General features: G+C 34.0%; 1 pseudogene; it reads left to right on the top strand.

The window, feature by feature from the left end:
• The first annotated feature begins 408 nt into the window (after positions 1–408).
• On the top strand, positions 409–1,371 carry LOC141540760 (olfactory receptor 2T11-like; annotated as a pseudogene).
• Positions 1,372–23,127: the final 21,756 nt, after the last annotated feature.

The following is a 23,127-nucleotide window of genomic DNA, read 5'->3' as shown; positions in this document are numbered from 1 at the left end:
GGCTTAAGTGGAGGGGTTAGCCTTGACAAAAAGAGAAGACATCTTTTATTCAGAAATTTAAGCAAAAGAAAGGTCAATACTCTTAATAAAAAGTGTTTTATTAAATGAACTACTGAGAATTTTTTCAGGTTTTTATTTTCTGGTAGTACCAGGGCTAGTAAGCTTGGCAGTAGAAGGGGAAATGGCTTCTGAATTGCTCAAGAAAAAGAACACTGATAATCAAAGTTGCTCTGATAAGGAAAAACTTAATAATTTTCATGAGTAATATTTTACAATTTCCTTGATGCTAAAATGTACCTTCATAAAAGGTACCAGTGGGAAATATGTGTCCTTGGATGGAATCTTTTTACATTATCTGCTCTTATTTCCATGTCCTTGTATCCTCAGGGTATTGTTCCATCAGAGGCAATGAAGCCAGAGAATCAAACTTCATCCCCCGACTCCATTTTGTTAGGCCTCCTTATAGACAGCAAGGTCACAGGTGTAGTCTTTGTAATAATGTTTTCCATCTTTGTGGTGGCTCTAGCAGTTAATATTATTATGATATTTCTAATTCAAGTGGACTCTAGGCTATATACTCCTATGTACTTCCTGCTCAAGAATGCTCATAATAGCTCTCAGTGTAGACACCCTCTTCATTTGTATCATTGTGCCTAAGCTCCTAGTAGATAACGGTATCTGAGAAAAAAACAATTTCTTTTGTGGGTTGTGGAATTCAGATTTTTCTTTACCTGATCATGAATCGGTTCTGAGTTTTTCCCCTTGGGCTATGACCTATGATCATCATGTGGCCCTCTGCAATCCCTTGAGATACCCAATCCTCATGGATTGCAGGATGTGTCTTCTGTTAGCTGCAGGTTCCTGGTTCCGTGGTTCCTTGGAAGGTTTTCTCCTCACATCTATCACAATGAATGTCCCCTACTGTGGCTCTCGAGCCACCCATCATTTCTCCTATGAGATTCCTGCAGTCCTCAAACTAGCCTGTGGAGACACATCTATCTATGAAACTCTCATGTATATATGTTGTGTATTAATGCTGCTTATTCCTATCACTATAACCTCTACCTCCTACTCTCTCATCTTGCTCACAGTCCACTATATGCATCCAGCAGATGGCTAGAAGAAAGTCTTCACTACATATCCTTTCCACTTGACTGTGGTCAGCATCTTCTGTGGCGTTCTATATATGTGTGCTGCCTCAATCCCACCATACTCCTGAGAAGAGCAAGGTGGTCTCAGTCTTTTATACCATTGTCACACCCATGCTTAATCCTTTGATCTATAGTCTCAAGAACAGATATCATGGGAGCACTGAAGAAAGTCTTATTAAAATGTTCCCCCATGCAGAAAGTTACAGCAAGTGATGCTTAATATCAGCTGTCTCCTCCAGTTTTAGACCAAATAATGGTGACAAAGTGGGGATTATCACCTGTACTTCCCCTTTGCCTTTCAATCAGTCTTGCCCCAACAAACTCAAAGGTCAGACTGGAAGCCTTCTTTGACAAGAAAAAATATCTTCCTTGCTTACTTTTTCTTTGTTTCTTCTTGACCTTAGGCTTTCCAGACTACATGAGTTCAAAGTAATCAATTAAAAATCTTCTATTGAAATGGATGACTGCTACATTTTACTATATGAGACACTACAACACACCAACATCTTCTGGGTCCTTGCATGTGCCCTATTGTTATATCCTCCAGATAGCTGGGTATTGTCACCTGACCTGATTACAAAGGCTAAGGAAGTTTTTCATTTGTCCAAATTTTCCCCCTCAGAATTTCTGGGCCTTTTCATCTGCCATGTAACCTTTTATATGTATTTCATCTGCCATGTAGTTTTTTATATGTACCATCTCCTCTAATTAGCATATGCTTATTTTGGAATATCTCATTTTAAAAATGTATATTTCCTGCTCTTACCACAGTGCTTAACAAGCAAGCACTTAATAAATTCTTTTATGCTAATCCATCCTTTCTTTCATAGATTCTATCACCATTGTAATCTGCTACCATCATCATCACAGAACTTCTGCATCTTCAGCATCATCTCAAACAACTTCAAGTGTGCCTCATGTTCATCAAAAATGCAAAAAGAGTTTGAGTGGTTGACAATCACTTGTCTTTTAGTGCTTCAGAGTAAGGGAAATTTGTCCCATCTGAAATCTTGAAACACAGATATGTGCAGGCTAGTCATAATTAATGTGTTCAATGTGGCACCCTTCAACATAAAGAGAAAAAAATTTTTTACTAGGCAAAGGGGTGTGTGTACATGTGAACCAATCCAGACACAAGTGTTGATAGGAGATACAAATACACAGAAGCAGGAAAGGCCAACATGAAGCTAAACCATTGTGACTATAGCAATTTGACTGAAGCATGAAGTTATTGAATGGTAGAAAAGTGAAATAAAGCCAGAATAGTCAATTGGAGCCAGAATGTCACCTTTTGTAGATGATAGAGAGCTGAAAGTGGATGATCAAAGAAATGACATAGTCAGGAATGTAGTGGGAAGTTGACATTTAACTAAATGGCAGATGAGGTAGAATTGCTAAAATTGAGAGAGAGATGCTAAAATTGAGATTTTGAGATGAAGTAAATGAAAAGATATTGATAGCATCAATAGAAATGGGGAACTTAGGAAATGAGCTATAGTTAGATGGAAATGCTTAAAGAAAAATTCACAAATCTAGTTATAGCTCTCTTTGGAAGCTTCTAGAGGTAGAGCGGACCTACAGAGAAAATGCAGGAGAATCTTCTTCATATTTCTGACATTTATATTTCTTGCAGAAGGAAAAAAAATTCTATTTGGGGAATGGAAAACTGAATCAACATTCTTGAGTTTTAAAGAACTTTTAAGAAAAGTGGGTTTTTAAGAAAGTAGGTTTTTCCTAGGAGGACAAAATGAATTGTATTAAAGATTTTCCCTTTGTCTCAATGGTTTCTGTTGGATTCATTTGTGGAGATGGACAGAAAAGCTTAATTATCTCTTTAGCTATTTTCTTACTTATATACTGTACATTTCCTCCAAACAAATAACAATAACAACAAAACAGGAAAAGCATAACCAGATTCTTATAAAGAAGAGACACAGAAGAAGGAAAAGCACAGACACTGCAATTCTAGGTTTCTTTGACCTTGGCAGGGAAATATTTTACTATCTTTATCTCCTTTATGCCATCTTGTGGTCATATTATGGAATAACATTGCCCTGATAATTGTAAGTTGTAGGATTTCATATTGGAAGTTTCAAGAATGCTACATTGAATAATTCTCCAAAGTTCATGTCCCAAGTTCAAGATATTACCCAGTTTTGTAGAGTATAGCCAAAAAAGGGGGGGGGTTTAGAGCACTATTTATATGACTATAGGTAGTTTTGATTTCTTCATTTGAAATTTGATCTTATCCTTTGCTTTATCAGTTGGAGAAAGATTTCTATTTTTACAAATTTGATTCAGTTCTCTATATATTTCAGAAATGAGTCCTTTATCAGAGACACTTACTGTAAAGATTTTTTTCTCAACTATCTGCTTTCTTTATAATCGATTCCATTGGTTTCATTTGTACAACCCTTTTCATTTTAATATAATCAAAATTATCTGTTTTACATTTCATAATGCCTATAACTCACTTAAACTTCTCCTTCAAGAATTTGAATGCTAAATATATATTTAGTATTGATATTGCTTCAACATGTATAGTAAAACTTTTATTTATTTCTATAAAGGTTCTTACTTTCAAAACACATGCATAGATAGTTTTCAGCATTCACCCTTGCAAAACCTTGTGTTCCAAATTTTTTCTCCATCCTTTCCCCCCCACTCCCTCCCCTAAAAGGCAAGTAATCCAATATATGTTCTTTTTTACATATTTCCACAATTATCATGCTGTACAAGAAAAATCAAATCAAAAAGGAAAGAAAATGAGAAAGAAAATACAAGTGAAAAATACTATGTTGTGATCTACACTCAGTCCCCACAGTCTTCTCTATAGGTGTAGATGGCTCTATCCATCACAAGACCATTGAAACTAGCCTGAATCACCTCATTACTGAAAAGTGTCATGTCCATAAGAATTGATCATCATATAATCTTGTTGCTATGTACAATGTTCTCTTGGGTCTACTCACTGCACTTATCATCAGTTTGTGTAAATGTCTCTAGTCCTTTCTGAAATCATCCTGCTGATTGTTTTTTATAGAATAATAACATTTATGGTAACTTTTTAGCAAAGTGTAGTTTTCTTCCTTATCTCTTTTAGTTAGGTCTATCTTTGCTTTTATTTTGTCTGAGATCAGGACCACTACTACCCCTGATTTTTTTTTTTTTTTTTTTTTTTACTTTAACTGAAGCATAATAATAGATTTTCCTCCACTCCCTTACCTTCTTTACTTTTTATGTGTCTCTCCAATTCAAGTGTTTTTCTTATAAACAACATATTGTAGGATTCTGGGTGGTTTTTTTTTTTTTTTTTATCTATTCTGCTATCTGCTTCCACTGTGTGGGAGAGTTCTTCCATTCACATTCATTGTTATGATTACTAACTGTGTATGTTTCTCCTGTTTGTCCTTTTTTCCTTTCACTCTTCCCCTCCTTGATAATGTTTTACTTCTATCTACCTCGATTAACTCTGTGTTCTGTCAGTTCCTCTTTTCCTCTGTGTTTATTTAATCTTCCCTTCTACTATACAAGGTCTTTTGTACTTCTTCATGTGAAATAATTTATCCTATTGTATCTCTCCCTTTTTTGTGTACCAATGCACTCCTCTTTTTCCCTTTATTTTTCTGTCATTTCTCCTAATTCCTCTTATATCTATAACCTCTGTATGTATATTCCTCTGAGCTGAACTATTAATGATACAATTATTAAAAATTACAAATATCATTTTTGCATTGAAGGATTTTTAGCTCTAATGCATCCTTTATATTTTCTTATTTCTTTTTATCTTTTTAGATTTCTCTTGAGTTTTGTTACTGGAGATTAAATTCTTGTTCAGTTCTGGTCTTCTCCTTCTTGGAATCCTTCTATTTCATTGAATAACTATTTCCTTCCTTGATATATTAATTTCATTGGGTAAGTGATTCTTGGTTGAAACCCTAACCCCTTTCCCATCCAGAATATCATCTTCTATGACCTCTGATCCTTTAATGTTGCTACTGCTAAGTCCTATGTAATACTAACTGTTCCTCTCCTATGTTTGACTTATTTCTTTCTGGCTACTTGCACTATTTTTAACTTGGCCAGACAGTTCTGAAATTTGACTATAATGTTCCTTGGAGTTTTTATTTTGGAATTTCTTTCCTGAGATCATCAATGGAATTTTTCAATGCCTGTTTTGCCCTCTATTGCCAGAATATGGGGGCAGTTTTCTTTGGTAATGTCTTGAAGATGCTGTTCAGATCCTCATTTTAATTATTAATTTCAAGTAGTCCATTGATTTTGAGATTATCTCTCCTGGATCTATTTTCCAGTTTAATTGTTTTTCCCATGAGGCATTTTCTTTCATTCTTTTGAATTTGTTTTTTGATTCTTGATATTTCATTGATATGTGAGCTTCCACTTATACATATAGAGAATATATATGCATACTCATATATACTCTCTCTATATATATGCATATTCATGTATATATATATATATATGTAAAGAGAGAGACAGACAGACAGACAGACAGACAGACAATGAAATAGACAGACAGAGACAGAGAGATACACAAGGACAGTGGGAAAGACCCAAACTCTGTAGATGAAGTAAAATTAATTTTTTGAACCTTATTACAATCTAGAAAATCAACTTTATAAAAATTATAAAATTCTAGACAACAAAAAGATATAGTTGAAGAAACAGGTATAAATTGGGCAGCCAATAATATTAATTAGGAAATTGTAGTTTGGGGCAGCTAGGTGGTGCAGTGGATAGAGCACCAGCCTTGAGTTCAGGAGGACCCGAGTTCAAATTTGGTCTCAGACACTTAACACTTCCTAGCTGTGTGACCCTGGGCAAGCCACTTAACCCCAGCCTAAAAAAAGAAAAAAAAGAAAAAAGAAAAAGAAATTGCAGTTTTTTGACTTAATGGAAATATGAAAACATTGAGTTGAGCAATAATTGTGCTTTGCACTGATTTCAAAAAATATTACACAGGCTAATAGACTAGCATATTAAAGTTTTTATTTCATTTCATAATTTCATATGAATTATCTTGGTTTTTATGTACACCTAGAATTTTCAATTAGGCTCAGCCACATTACTAAGGTGAATTAATTAATTCTTTTAGTTCAGTTTATTAATTCTTTCATATAATGGTTTATCATTCCAAACCATTTGTGTACTTTAGAATAATTTAGAAACATATAATATTCACAATGCAAGTAAACCTTGTTCAATTCTTCTGAGATTTTCTCATATCAACTTCATAAGAGTTTGTCCTACAAAGTATCAAACTAATGGTGGAATATCATTCATAAGATAAAGCATGTTTTCTCATAAATAAAGCAAGTCATTTTAGTCAGATATCTCAGAGGGATACAAAAGAATTGGAGTTTGAATATATTTCTTGGAATGTGTTTAACTTGGTATTTCAACAGTGTCAAAAGTTTCCAGGATCTTAGAGAGGACAGATTTTATTTAATTCATTCAGAAATGAAAAAGAAAATATTTCTGAAGGAGGCAAACTTAACTATATCCCAGAAAGTACTTAGTGTATTCATCTCTTTTTTTTTTTTTCTTTCTTTTTCTTTTTTTTTCCCCCTGAGGCTGGGGTTAAGTGACTTGCCCAGGGTCACACAGCTAGGAAGTGTTAAGTGTCCAAGACCAGATTTGAACTCTCGTCCCCCTGAATTCAGGGCTGGTGCTCTATCCACTGCTCCACCTAGCTGCCCCTGCATTCATCTCTTAAAGAAAAAGAAAAATACAAATATTTTCTCCTTAGAAAGCATGGCTAAAGAAATCTCACTGAAGGTAATTCGGTTGATGTTTTGACTTTACCTTTAGTAATTTGAATTTTTTTTTTAACTTTGTGACCCCCCAAGCTTCCATAGGATATTTATCTGAAGTTTTTGTTTGTTTGTTTGTTTTATTTTTAACAAGATTCACTTGAGATGCTTCTGATTCACATATTAGATGTCCATTTTTTTTGTCCTCAGTTTGTTTTGTTTTAAGTTTGACTCTTTACCTTCCTTTAATCAGTTTACTACTCTAGGGATTCCAGAAAAGATTGAAGGCCCAGAAAAGAATAAAGAAAAAGATTCCAGATATATTGTTTAATATATCAGAATTAATTAGTGAGTTTTTAGGAAATAGCATCATTCATCCTGTTTAAGTTCTTAGAACTGTTTTTCTCTGAAGATGGATATATATATGTATATATATATATATATATATATATATATATATATATATATATATATATATATATATATACAGTAATAACCATCACATTCTTTTCTATTCTTTGAGAATCAGAATCTCCTGAGAATCCTGAGAAATCAGATCTTATAACAATCATAAAATCCTTGAATACTAAAAGGGAATACCATTGAACCCAGAAACAATTTTCAGAATCCTTACTTTTGTGTCTTTGCTACCACATTTTATCAATGGGAATGTATTCAAGATTAGATTATATATAAGGCTTCTTAAGCTTTCCCATTCATGACCCTGGGTATATAGATATATAAAATAGATATATAAATCAAACATATACTAATTATAAATCATAATTTAATGACCCTCATATTCAGTTATGGGTCACCATATAAGATTGTGAACTACAGTTTAAAGTTAAAGTCCCAATTTAAAGAACTGGGAATTAGAAGAACCTCTAGGATCCTTAGCTGAAATTCTGAAATATCCAATACCTTTTCCAATGTAAAAATAAAATAGCCTTTAAATTGGGACCATGGAATCCTTGTCTCTCCCTTTCTTGGCTACATGACAAATAAATTCCTGCAGATCTGGACAAATTCTTTTCCCTCTCTCTTCTCAAAATAGTTTATAGCTTAGAACACAAGAGCCCCATGACATGTACACCACCACCTGGATTGGGATAAGGGAATTTGTGGGGAAGAAAAGGAAGCAGAAGCTTTAGGAAAATTCTTTGTCATTTTGGCTCTACCCTCTTTAGAAGAATTCTCATGATATTGAGTCAACTGAAAAGTTCATGGGAGAGATCCCCATTCCTAGGAGTCTAGAGGAGATAGTAGGCCTCTTGAGATCCACCGACATCATACCCATTTCCCTTTTTTCACCCTTCCCTCCTTTCCTTTATTCCCATCCCCTCTTTTAACAAATCTTGAGGATCCAGGTAGGTGTGTGAAGGAGGAAAAAAGTCACCCCAACTGATGATGCATTCAGAAAAGATGAGCAATGTGCTTCTTACCTCCAAGAAGGAGTGAAAAAAAATGTTGGCACAACTATATAGTGCTCAGAAAACAAGATATTTTCAGTTGGAGACAAAAGCTCTGAGAACATTCTGGTTCTCACAGCCTTTGTCTCTGAAAAAATATACCTCATTTCGGAATACTTCATTGACAAGAGACATGTGGCAACTGACAGTCTCTCTGAGAGCATTCCCATAACTTTGCTATATGTAAAAATGCTTCTAGTCTCAAGATGCTAAGAAGAAAAAATACTTGTACATAATATTTGATAACACTTCAATTTCTTCAAGCTTGGTCTCTGTAAAAGCTGATCTTATTTCTTGTCTTGGTTATGTTCCATGAGAAATAAAGGTAAACTGAGGCAGTCTAGGAAGAAGACAAGAAACAGTGGGGAAGAATTGATTTCATCCTTTTTTTTTTCCTCCTCTCTCCAAGTTTCTTAGGAAGGGCAGGGTAGGATTAGGGTTAGTTCTCTTTACTGCCCCAATCTTTTCCTCATAATATTTTAGCAACTATGAAAGTTTTTGTTTGCTGGTTGGCTATACCTGGGTTGGGTCAGTTACCCTCAATATGTGACTTACAATCTTAGTGTCTTTTTTCAAAAGTCATTGTAGATAAGTTCTAAAGGGTTATCAGAATTTATATTCTTCAAATATTCAACATGAGTTGGTTATGTTTTTCTTGGCAGACACTAGACATGTGCCTGACACTTTTTGTTGATACCTTATGACCATTGTGGACCAGTCACATTTATTTAGTGTCAGTCCTGAGACCCCAAATGAAACTGAGGGATAGGCATTATCCAACTTCTGTGTACAAAGGGGACAACTCTTCAGCAGGAGTCTCTAAGAGGAAAATTTTTTTTTTATTATCCGTCTATTGTGGCTTCTACAAATGAAGAAATTCTGGCAGATGAGTCAAGGAATATTGACTTTGTTGGAATGAGAAGAGCTTTGGTACTAACAGATCTTCGAACATTTAAGAGACTTATGACTTCTTTACTTCAGGTGATTCTGAAGCACAGTGAAGAATTACAGTTACAAACAGGTTATCAGACATTGAATCTTGCCATCTCTCACAAATGCAACACTTTCAGATTTATGAACTCTGAAGTTCCTTAAGCTAATATTTCTCTAGATTGAAATTCCAAAACTTACTGTTTATAAGCGCTGTGAACTTCATTACTTCCAATGCATAGTTCTTTACTATGCCAAAACTATATTGACTGTGTTCTATTTCTCGTCTCTTTCTTATACTGTCCTCTGGTGAACCAGTTCAACTCTGAACATTTTTTTTTTCATGACTCTGTTAAAGATCTTTGCCTGGCAAGACTCAATCTTGCTATTGGCTGCCATTAATCCCACTCACTTATTGGTGGACAAACTAGAGAAAATAATGGAATTATGCTGATTAGGTCTACTACAAATTTATATTTCATAATCTCACCTGGGTTCTTTCTTACTGACACAAAACAATTCTTTTTTTTTTTTTTTTTTTTTTTTGCCACATCTGCAATTGGTTCACTATTCCACTTGCCAAGCAGGCTTTCTAAACGTTTTCATCCTCCTCAAACTTTAATGATTTTCTCTCATTCACACCATTTCCACTGGGAAACTTTGCTTTAGATTTAACTGACAAAATTGAACTCATTTGTAAACAGTTGTCTCTTTTCTCCTCTACCTCATCTTACATCACTCAGATGCCTCCTGTCACTGTCTTCAACTTATCTCAGACTCACCTGAAGAGATGGTCTTTGTCCTTGGCAAGACAGGTTCCTCTCCTTGAAAAAAGAATCTAACTCCATCCCATCATGTCCAAAACTTTGTCTCTTCTATAATCTCTACTCTCTAATTAATCTCCTCTCCCCAAAAAACCCCATATTTCCACATTAGTCATGTTGCAAAAGAAAATAAAAACAAAATGAAACAATAAAAATAAACAAAAGTATACTGCATTCAGAATTCATCAGTTCTCCTGGAAATGAATAGCATTTTAAAAAACATGAGTCCTTTAGAATTATCCTGGATCACTGATTTGATCAGAGTAGCTAAATCTTTCACAGATGATCATACTTACAATATTGTTGCTACCATGTACAATGTTCTTGTGATTCTGTTCACTTCATTTTGCATGATAGTTTTCCTAATATTGAACCAGCCTGCGTTATTGCTTTATAAATTCCACCTGGTCATACCGTATGATCTTTGTGATATAGTTGTGTAATCTCCTTGCTAGTATTTTATTTGAAATTTTTCTCACTGATCCTTAATCTCTCATATTTATCAGATACTCTAATGCGAAGGTCTGGTCTAGCTCCTCTTGTCAGGATAAGCAAAAGTCCTTGCCCCACGTGTGGACGCCAATTGTAACGAGCTGTCGTCTCCAGAAGCTGCTGGATCGCTCTCTGGGAAGAGATCTGCTGTGTCTACTCAAATCTCTCAGACAGATTCTTCTTCCTGTAACGAACCGTTGTCTCCAGGCAGTTGCTGTTAACTCTTGTCCAAAGAAGTGACTTCCCTTCCTGCAGAGAGCCCCCTCAGGCCTGATGTAATGCAGAGAGTCTTCTTCTTTCTCTGAGAGTCCTCTCTTTTATTCTCCCAGAGAATGGGCGTGGGATAATGCAAGGGCTTCTGGGAAGAACCACCCCAGCCAATGAGCTTGCCCCCTCTATCAAGTCAACCTGAGTTCTCACCTTGTAATTGTCCAGAAAACCTCAGTTCTCACTTAGTAATCCTAACACTCTAAAATATATATACTCTGCAAATCTTTCCATGTCTTCCCCTTCTTCAAAAAAGCTTACTTGATTCATCCATCCCTTCTAAGTTATTGTTCTTTAACTCTTTTCCTTTATGTGGTTAAATTCTTTGCAAATGCTGTCTATAACTTATATCTCTGCTTTCTTTTCTTTCCTTCACTTCTTAATTCTAAGTAATCTGACTTCTGATCTCATCATTCAACTGAAACTATTCTCTCCAGATTTCCCAGCAATCTCATAATCACTCAATAATGGTCTTTCTCATTACTCATCCTTATTGACCTTTCTATAGCTTTTAACATTATTGTTTACCCTTTTTTCCTATATACTTCTTTATATGTTTTTGGGACACTGCTTTCCTGGTTTTCTTCCTACTTTCCTCCTCCTCCTTAGTCTCCATTGTTAGATCTTCATCTAGGTTCTGCCTGTTAAATAGGAGTGTTCCATAAATTTCTGTCTTCTCCCTCTATGTTATTTCATTTGGTATTCTCATTAGTTCCAATGGATTCAACAATCATCTTTATTTAAATGATTCTTAATAACTAATTGTCCGGCTCTAATTTCTCTTGTGACTTCATCTTGCACTCCAACTGTCTACTAGACACCTTGATCTAGATGTCTCATAGTTTTCTCAAACTCAGCATGTCCAAAATTGAACTCATTAATTTTCCTCAAAATCCTCCTATCTTGGTTCACAACATACATGTCAACCCTTCACCATTTCTTACAATGCCATATCCAAATAGTTACCACATCCTTTGTAATGTCTCACATATACAGCCCCTTATTTCTTCTAATGTCTCCATCAACCTATTTCAAGCCCTCATCATCTTATACCTATATTGTTGCAATGCCATGCTGCTTGGTCTGCCTGCCATATACCCACTACTTAGTGATATATGGGGTGTTCAGGGAGAACTAACCCTTCTAGTGTGAGGGTTTACTGAGCCCTTTTTATAGTTAGTTGCTCATGCACTTTTGACATCCACTTGTCACCCAACTTTCAAATGTGGCTTTAAGAAGCTGTATCATGAGCAGCAACCACATGCCAATAAAACCATCTTAACAGACTAACTAAACCAGGTGAAGAGTAATTGACCATTTTCAAACCCATCAGTGAATTAGGAGGATGTCTAATACAAACATATGAAGATTTCCTCCGACAGACTGGGCAAATGACAAAAATTTATTTAAACAGACATTAAGGCAATGAAATGGGAGATTACAATATTTAAAGCTTAGTCTGATGTTTTAGATGCCCAGGTCTCCCACTGCATGCTAAATCATCACCATTTATCTCCTTTTTTGTCTTACCACTGCACTTGGATGATTGTAGAAGAGAAAATGAGGTTGATAATGTTATGTACTTCTGCTTCACTTAAATCCAATTCATAATTGAAGTCAATACATGTCATATCTTTGGTGATGTCATTTATTCTCTTCAAAAATGAAGGATAAACAACAATAATAGTTCAGCTTTAAAATGATCTTCCCAAAGCACAAATATGTCCATATTACTCCATCCACCTCCATTCATTAACTCTAGTAGTTTCTTAATCACATTTAGTATCAAGTATAGAATCCTTTGTCATTCAGTGTGTTCTCCCAGTTCTTTCTATTCTTCTTACATATTATATTCCCCAGCACATACTTTAAATAAATTCCTGGAGGAAGCAGAAAGAAATAGATACAAAAGCGAAGGAGATTACTAATCACTGCATTGATTAATAAACAAAACTCTTCTGTAAAAATGGGAAAGGAGAAAAAAGAATGATGCTGCTGATGTTTAAGCAATAAGCAACAGCAAATGGGAAATGTTTCAGATACTATCAGAGGATCTCAGTCTTCTTAGTAATACTAGGAGGCAAGTGTAAATTAAAGGAAGAAAAGATTTTTAAAAATTTAGAACCATTATTGAAGAAATGAGATAAAATTTTTATAATCATATGGTAAATGAATTATTAACCAACAACTTTAGACTAGGAAGAAACTTTAGAAACTATAATAGGAAACCTTTCATTATGTGAATGAAAAAACTGAGCCATAGAAATGTGAGATGATTTTTTCCAAGGCAACGAAGTAACAAGAATTAGAGCCAGGATCCAAAACTGTACTTCCAGATTCCAAATCTAGTTTTCCTTCCATTATCCTAGCACAGGGGTCAAATCAACCTCCCAGAATTTAAGTTTAAAATTACATATCAGCAACTTTTTCTCCATCACATAAGTTTAGAAAAGCAACAAAACAATAAATCAAGCTTTGATTGTAGTATTTGCTAATTTTCTGGGTTTACAGGCTTACATGTATTGACAATTTCATATTTGGCTCTTGTGAGATAATTTACAGAATGTATGTGTAGTATATGAAATCAACTTGATTTTATAAAATCCTCTAGGAATGGAGAAAGCTCAAGAAATATAATGAAGAAATTAGTATATCTAGACCTGAAAGGGACTTTAGAAATGAAAATTTTAATTTAGACTCATTTCACAGATGAAGAAGCTGAGATTCTGGGAGGTTAAATTATTCAATTAAGATTATAAAGATGCTAAATATAACTTACTAACATTATGGAGAGGAAAACAATTCATAAACAGAGGGAGAGAGAGCAAAGTGAGATATAAAATGGATAACTGAAATTACATTAAATTAAAAAGATTTTGCACAAATTAAATTATAGGTAAGATCAAAAGGAAAGTAGAAAATTGAGGGAAATTTTATATAGACTGTTTCTCAGATAAAGGTCTCATATATCAAATATATGAAGAACTTTATCAAATCTATAAGAATACAAGTCATTGCCCATTTGATAAATGGTCAAAGTATATGAACAGGAAGTTTTCCATTGAAAAAAATCAAAATAATTTAAAGTCATATGGAAAAATGCCCTAAATCATTATTGACTAGAAAAATGCAAATTAAAATGACCTTGAAATCTCATTTTCTATCTATCAGAATGGCTAAAATTTATCAAAGGAAAAAGCAACATATGTTGGAGATGATGTAGCAAAGTTGGGACACTAATTCATTATTGGTGCAATTGTGAACTGATCTAACCGTTTTGGAGAATAATTTGGAATTATATACAAAGAATTACTTAAATGCTCATACTCTTTGACCCAGCAATAACACTAAAGTCTATTTCCAAAAATGATTAGGAATAAAAAAAACTGTGTTTAAAAATACATATAATAATTCTCTTTGTGGTAGCAAAAAACTCGAAATTGTGTCAATTGGGAAATGATTGAATGAGTTATGATAAATGATTGTGATAGAAAACTACTATGCTATAAAAAAATGGACTCTATGATCTTAGAAAATATGTAAAGACTTTCATGCTAAAATAAAGAATGAATTAATCAGAACCAAGAGAACATATATATTCAGTAACAGCAATATTATTTTAAGAACAACTTTTATTGACTAAGCCATTTTGACTATTATAAATACTCAAATTAACTTCAAAGAGAATATAAAAAGACCATTTGCATCCACAGAAAGAATTAATAAATAGAAGTAAATATAGAGAAATTTTATGTATAGATAGATTTGTGTGAGTATATATGTGTGTTTGTGTGTGTATGCACACACATACATATTTATATCTAATGGAAACCATCTCTAGGATGGGGAGGGGGGCAAAGGGAAGAAAAAGAAAAAAAGATGTACTTGATAACTTTATTATATATTTAAGAGGAATAGCAAGTTGTACATAGTAGAGTTGCATTTTCGTGTGTAATTATCTTTTTTATCATGCAGTGTTTAGGAAATAAATGTTTTATTCTATAAATTAAAAATCAAATAAATTGAAAAAATAAAGATGCTAAGTGGTAGACTCAGGATTTTTTCCCAGATCCTCTAAATACAAATCCAGCGCTCTTTTAACAATAGTATACTACTTTTCATTTCATTTTGAGACAAGTAATTAATAATGGATTCACTAATTAGGCTAGCTAATAATCAACAAATTAATGGTCTGTAGTTTCTCTCAGTAACCAAAGACACATAATGGAGGCCCTGAATGACTCAATTTTTTTTTTTGAAAGAGAATGCCCCTTACAGTAATCCTTTTTGCTAAGTAATTAATGAGGAGCTAGGCATTTAAATGAGGAGATGGGCTAAAAATTTTTTGTTGAGAATGAAACTTGATCATGATACTCAGCCAAATCCAGCAATTTGGACAAATAAACCCATCTCAACCTAGACTACTCCAGTTTTTTTTTCCTTCATAAGTTGGGTCAATTTAAATTGTAATGGAAGAGTATAAGGGCATAGACAATGTTTTGGGAACTCTACTATGTACAACTTGATATTCCTTTTAAATATATAATAAAGTTATCAAGTACATCTTTGTTTTCTATTTCGTCCCTTTGCTCCCCCCACCCTAGAGATAGTTTCCATTAGATATAAATATGTATGTGTATGTATACACACACAAACACACATATATACTCACACAAATCTATCTATACATAAAATTGCTCTATACATACTTCTATTTATTATTATTATAGAATTCACCTAGATTAGATTGTCTCAATTTGTACCAAGATGTAAATGGTTCAAAGCTATTTAATCTTTAGAAAGGCAATAATAACTTAAGTGAATCCACATTTGATAACATTTGGTGTGGGCTAAAGGAACATATATAATAGGATGTGAGGGCATCTTGCTGCTTTGATGATCTACTTTGCTTAGATGTAAGGATAGTCTAGTTATAGCATCTTTCTAATTCTCAACAATTTGACTTCAGACCTCATCATTCAACTTGAAATTACTCTCTGCAAAGTTGCCAATGATTTCATAATTACCCAATCCAATGGCCTTTTCTCAACCCTCTTCCTTTTTTGACAATGTTGATCCTTCTCTTCTCCTTGATGTTCTCTTCTCTGTAGGTTTTCAGGACAGTACTCTCTTGATTCTCCTCTTACCTCTCTTATTTCTCTTTCTCAGCCTCCCTTAGTGGATCTTCAACAATGTCATACCCGCTAACTATAGGTGTTATAGATTAATTTTCATGGTTCATTTTGGCATTTTATAGACAATAATGAACACAACAGACAAAGATAAACTAATATGATATTGTTCCATCTCCTAGATAGGTTGAAAGAGAGTAGTATGGTAGCAAAACTGTTAGACTTGGAGTCAGATGAGATGTAGTGTGCACTGGTTTTGTCATATCCTAAGTATGAGATTGGGACAGTCATTTAATATCTCAATCTCAGTTTCTCAATTAGAAAATATGAAATAATGCTATTTTCACTACCTAGGTTACAGATTAACTGTTTATCATGTAAATTGAATACCAAATGTCATCACAGCTCAGACATAATCTGGGGAGAATAAGAATTAATCTATATGGATGCTGTGTTATTTACTTATTCACTCCAATATTTTCAGCTCCAAGAAGTTATGTCTTGTTAGAGTGGCATCTATCCTAAAAAGGCAGCAAAAAGATAGCATAGAAAAGTGGATAGAAACTTTCCTTTGGCTCCATGATCCTAGGCAGTTTACAACAATAGCAACAGCTAGCATTTTATTCATCACTTTGAAGCAAGTAAAGCATTTTACAAGTACTGTCTTCTTTGAGGTAGGTGCTGTTATTATCCCTATTTTTTTATAAAGGAGGAAATTGGGGTGGCAGAGGCTAAATGACTTGCTAAGAACTCAGGTCTTTTTTTTTTTTTTTTTTGACAAATCTCTGCTAGTCTATAAAAACAATCAGTATGATTATCAATACACAGAGGGAAATTTTCATTTTTTTTCCTGCCTCGAGATACTTGACACAAAGACAGTTAGGATAAATTGATATACTAATGTTGAAGAGCTCAGTAAATAAAATATCTCTATTGGTGTGAGTCAGCATTAGCCCGATACAACCAAGCATAATTAGCCTTGTATGTCTTTTTAAGTAGTAATAAGATAGATGCCTTGAAACATGAAGAACTTCATTTGCTATAATCCCATAAATTTGCAGATTCAGGAAGTTAGGACAAGAGAGGTGAAATGACTTGCTCAAAGTTACACAGATAGTCAATGATCATTATATGTGATGAATATGTAAATCACTTTAAGACAGATTCAAAGAAATGAATAGAAAATCCATGATGAATTATTTAAGGCATATTTGAAATATGTGAGCTTCAGTAATAAATTTGCATTCAAGGGGCAGCGAGATGGCACAGTGGATAGAGCACCAGCCCTGAAGTCAGGAGGACATGCATTCAAATCTGCTCTCAGACATTTAACATTTCCTAGCTGTGTGATTCTGAGCAAATCACTTAACCCCAACTGGCTCAGCAAAAAGAAAGAAAGAAAGAAAGAAAGAAAGAAAGAAAGAAAGAAAGAAAGAAAGAAAGAAAGAAAGAAAGAAAGAAAGAAAGAAAGAAAGAAAGAAAGAAAGAAAGAAAGAAAGAAAGAAAGAAAGAAAGAAAGAAAGAAAGAAAGAAAATTGCATTCAAATATTATCTTAAATTTCTCAAAATATTTTAATGACAACAATATGATAAAATGCAAACAACATTGGCTCTGGAATACAAACCCTAGGTTCACAACAACAACAACACTACTTTCACCAACATATTCAAATGCTGACTTTGATAATTAATATTTGTGTTACTACAAGGAAGTCATATAGCTTTCCCAAGCTTCATTTTCCTTTTCTTTAAAATGGGAGACTGAATATCGTGATCTTTGAAGTATAAATCAATTATCCTATAAGTCCTTGGTTTTTAGAATACTATTTGGACAACTTTCTTTTAAAATGTCTTTTAATGCAACACTTTGACATTGAATACTGAGTTGGTCTGACCCAAGATAATATTTATATTTCTTGTATTCATATTTTTCACCTGTATGGGACTGTGGAATATTAAGAAAGGTTATGAGAGCCTCATGGGTAAAGATTGCTAATAAGATTACATTTCATATTTCCACCAGGATTTAGTTTTTTTTTTTTTTTTTCCTGGATACCCAGATCTACTCGTCCAATCCCTTTAAGTTCTTTGATTTAAGTTCTGTAATAGCAATGAGTATGGCTAACAATACATACAAGTAAACTTTTTATTTTTTTTTTTTATTTCCAAGTATTTGACACAAAGATAATTGGGATAAACAAGTCATTAAGGGATAATTAAGTGATGTCTCTGATGATATGAGCAAACTTTTAACGAGCCTTTGGAGAGTTAAGAATCTGAATAGTTTTTACTAATTTGTATATTAATTAGAAAAGTATAAAACTTTAGTACATCCCTCTGTGTATAGAGAAGGTAATTATTTCCTGACTTCAGTAAATGAATGGTGAGAGAGTCTAAAAATCTATATGGATATTTCTAAGTTCTGCCTTGGTGATCTACCCAAGGGAGTTGAGATCTCAAAGCAATGAACTTACTAAATCATCTAGGTTAACCTAAGTGCCAAGACAAATCTCTTCAAAGCAACATACAATTTCCAATTGCTATGGTACATGAGTATTTTTTATTTTTACCAAAATAAAACTTTATTTTTATAATATATGAAAAATATGTATATATATATATGTGTGTGTGTGTGTGTTCATACTTATAGCTTATGTATCCATGAAATTACAAGGCAATCAAGGTTAAGTGAATTGCCAAGGTTCACAAAGCTAATAAATGTTAAATGTTTGAGGCTGGATTTCAATTCAGGTCCTTCTGATTCCAGGATCAGTACTCTATTTATTGTGTCACCTAGCTGACCCAATTCTCATATTTTAGTGAAAACAAATTCTGCTAATTTATATAAAAAATTTTCATGGTTCATTTTGGCATTTTATAGACAATATTGAACACAACAGACAAAGATAACTAATATGATATTGTTCCATCTCCTAGATGGGTTGAAAGCAAAACTAGGTATAAAAAAACTAGGTATAAAACATAGGTATGGTAGCAAAACTGTTAGACTTGGAGTCAGATGAGATGTAGTGTGCACTGGTTTTGTCATATCCTAAGTATGAGATTGGGACAGTCATTTAATATCTCAATCTCAGTTTCTCAATTAGAAAATATGAAATAATGCTATTTTCACTACCTAGGTTACAGATTAACTGTTTATCATGTAAATTGAATACCAAATGTCATCACAACTAAGACATAACCTGGGGAGAATAAGAACTAATCTATATGGATGCTGTGTTATTTACTTATTCACTCCAATATTTTCAGCTCCAAGAAGTTATGAAAAAGGCAGCAAAAAGATAGCATAGAAAAGTGGATAGAAACTTTCCTTTGGCTCCATGATCCTAGGCAGTTTACGATAGCAACAGCTAGCATTTTATTCATCACTTTGCAGCAAGTAAAGCACTTTACAAGAATTGTCTTCTTTGATGTTTACAATATCTTTGTGAAGTAGGTGCTAGTATTATCCCTATTTTACAAAGGAGGAAACTGGGGTGGCAGAGGCTAAATGACTTGCTAAGAACTCAGATCTTTTTTTTTTTTTGGATATATATGTTGTTTTCTAGTGTTTGTTTCAATAAAATTTCTTAACTTAATCTCTTAGTATCCCAAACAACTCTTGATGACTAAAAATTGCAGGAAGATGTGTACTAAAGGAAATTTTTTAGTTTTCAGTTTAGGAATTTTCTATTCTCATGTATAGTCCAATTCTGTCTACACTAGACTTTGAAAGGAATAATGGTATGATGAATAACCTCCATTATCTCATTTGGAGAAATTAGATAATAAATATACAAATTGCTATAATACAAGAAAGAACTTCATTGGTATTTTTAATGATCTAATCAAAGTGAAATTAGAATTTAGAAAAAGAAGAGAACACTTTCATGTGATAAACTTGTGAAAAATTCATTCTAGTACCATTTAAGGTCATCTTGGAGGGCTTATTAAAATTAAAAATGCATAAATGGTGGGAAAGCATTCCACATAAAGTGACTATTGTGAGCAAAAGTATAAAGATGGGGAAGTGCGTAGTATGCATAGAGACTAGTGAGTAATCAAGTTTTACTGGGTATATAATAAACATGAAGCAGAGTAGCAGTAGATAAAGGTACGAAGGAAAGTTAGAGAATATTGTTTTGTATGTCACAAATTTGTTCTGGACTGGTCTGGGCACACTTACTCTAGGCTGCCAGGGTTTTACATATCAGTCTTCGGGATACTCTTGGATAAACTCTGGAAACAAGCCAATTGGGAGGTGCAAACAGTCTGTGTTTATTCAGTCATTCTCTCAGTGGGGGTAGAAGGAAGCAAGAGAGCAAATTCTGCTCAGAACTATCTATTTATGCTTCCTCTCTGCTGGGATTATCCTGTGCCCAGCCTACTCAGTACTGCCTAGCTGGAGTCATAGAAGGGAGACTTCTGGATTTAGTGCTACATCTCAGGAGGAGATCCAGCAAGAGGACATACCCTTCACCACCTCAAGGATTGTATTGGCAGTCCCTTTAACTTCTGCAAGACACAACCTCTTGCCTCAGAGGCCAACACCCTTTTTATCTCCTGGGCCTGCCCTGCCAGCTGACATGGCATATAGGCTGCATGGCATATCTCAGAGAAAGCAATGCCTTATTGCCCCTAACACAAATACTGAGTTAAGAAGCTTGGAATCTATTTTATGGGGAACCACTAAATATTGTTGATAAAGGAAATGTTATAATGATATAAATGACATAAAGATTATATATATATAATTAAATTATATAATTTATTATATAAGATATAATTAAAACTGCATTAAAATGGTTTATCTATTTTTATTGTATGAATTACATGAGTGAGTGGGTAGACTTGTAGTGTTCTCTTCTCTAAAGTATAATGGTTCTCTGGGAACAGATCTCTTGGGGAGCTTCAGTTCAGTTTCAATAATCATCTCAAATGCAGCCAGGAGTTAAAGTCCAAAACCTTTATTTTCTCTTTCCAGTCTTGAATCTTTAGCTGGGCCTGGTTAACTTTAATAGAAGCCTGTCTCTCTCCTTGGTTCCCGAGAGCTCTTGTCCAGCACAAAGGTGGAAGTTGGAATGACTCTTGACTCCTCCTCCCAGAGAGTGGGCTTGTGGGTTTTTGCCTTGTGAATCTCCTGGAAGTCAATCCTAGTGGTAAATCTCCCAAAGTTCTTTTTTTTTTTTTTTAAATTTTTTATTTTATTTTATAATTATAACATTTTTTGACAGTACATATGCATGGGTAATTTTTTACAACATTATCCCTTGCACTTACTTCTATTCAGATTTTTTCCCTTCCTCCCCCAACCCCCTCCCCCAGATGGCAAGCAGTCCTATATATGTTAAATATATTACAGTATAATTTAGATACAATATATGTGTGTAGAACCGAATTTTTTTGTTGCACAGGAAGAATTGGATTCAGAAGGTAAAAATAACAGTTTACATTCATTTCCCAGTGTTCCTTTTCTGGATGTAGCTGGTTCTGTCCATCATTAATCAATTGGAATTGGATTAGCTCTTCTCTATGTTGAAGAAATCCACTTCCATCAGCATACATCCTCGTACAGTATCATTGTTGAAGTGTATAATGATCTTCTGGTTCTGCTCGTTTCACTCAGCATCAGTTGATGTAAGTCTCTCCAAGCCTCTCTGTATTTCTCCTGTTGGTCATTTCTTATAGAACAATAATATTCCATAACATTCATATACTATAGTTTACCCAACCATTCTCCAATTGATGGACATCCATTCATCTTCCAGCTTCTAGCCACTATGAAAAGGGCTGCCACAAACATTTTGGCACATAGAGGACCCTTTCCCTTCTCTAGTAGTTCCTTGGGGTATAAGCCCAGTAGTAGTATGGCTGGGTCAAAGGATATGCACATTTTGATAACTTTTTGGGCATAATTCCAGATTGCTCTCCAGAATGGTTGGATTCTTTCACAACTCCACCAACAATGCATCAGTGTCCCAGTTTTCCCACAGCCCCTCCAACATTCATCGTTATTTGTTCCTGTCATCTTAGCCAATCTGACAGGTGTGTAATGATACCTCAGAGTTGTCTTAATTTGCATTTCTCTGATCAATAGTGATTTGGAACACTCTTTCATATGAGTGGAAATAGTTTTAATTTCATCATCTGAAAATTGTCTGTTCATATCCTTTGACCATTTATCAATTGGAGAATTGCTTGATTTCTTATAAATTAAAGTCAATTCTCTGTATATTTTGGAGATGAGGCCTTTATCAGAACCTTTAACTGTAAAATTTTTTTCCCAATTTGTTACTTCCCTTCTAATCTTGTTTGCATTAGTTTTGTTTGTGCAGAAACTTTTTAATTTGGTGTAATCAAAATGTTCTATTTTGTGATCAATAATGGTCTCTAGTTCTCCCTTGGACACAAACTCCTTCCTCCTCCACAAGTCTGAGAGGTAAACCATCCCATGTTCCTCCAATTTATTTATGATTTCGTTCTTTATGCCTAAATCTTGGACCCATTTTGATCTAATCTTAGTATGTGGTGTTAAATGTGGGTCCATGCCTAGTTTCTGCCATACTAATTTCCAGTTTTCCCAGCAGTTTTTGTCAAATAATGAATTCTTATCCCCAAATTTGGGATCTTTGGGTTTGTCAAAGATTAGATTGCTATTTTTATTCACTATCTTGTCCTGTGAACCTAACCTATGCCACTGATCAACTAGTCTATTTCTTAGCCAATACCAAATGGTTTTGGTGACTGTTGCTTTATAATATAGCTTTAAATCAGGTACACTTAGACCACCTTCCTCTGACTTTTTTTTCATTAGTTCCCTTGCAATTCTCGACCTTTTATTCTTCCATATGAATTTTGTTGTTATTTTTTCTAGGTCATTAAAATAGTTTCTTGGGAGTCTGATTGGTATAGCACTAAATAAATAGATTAGTTTGGGGAGTATTGTCATCTTTATTATATTCGCTCGGCCTATCCAAGAACATTGAATGTCTTTCCAATTATTTAAATCTGACTTTATTTTTGTGGCAAGTGTTTTGTAATTTTGCTCATATAATTCCTGACTCTCCTTTAGTAGATATATTCCC

This window comes from Sminthopsis crassicaudata, chromosome 4 (genome assembly GCF_048593235.1).
Source record: "Sminthopsis crassicaudata isolate SCR6 chromosome 4, ASM4859323v1, whole genome shotgun sequence".
NCBI classification, from domain to species: Eukaryota; Metazoa; Chordata; class Mammalia; order Dasyuromorphia; family Dasyuridae; genus Sminthopsis; species Sminthopsis crassicaudata.
Note: the sequence above shows the minus strand (reverse complement) of the source record. Positions and strands in the feature narration are given on the sequence as shown.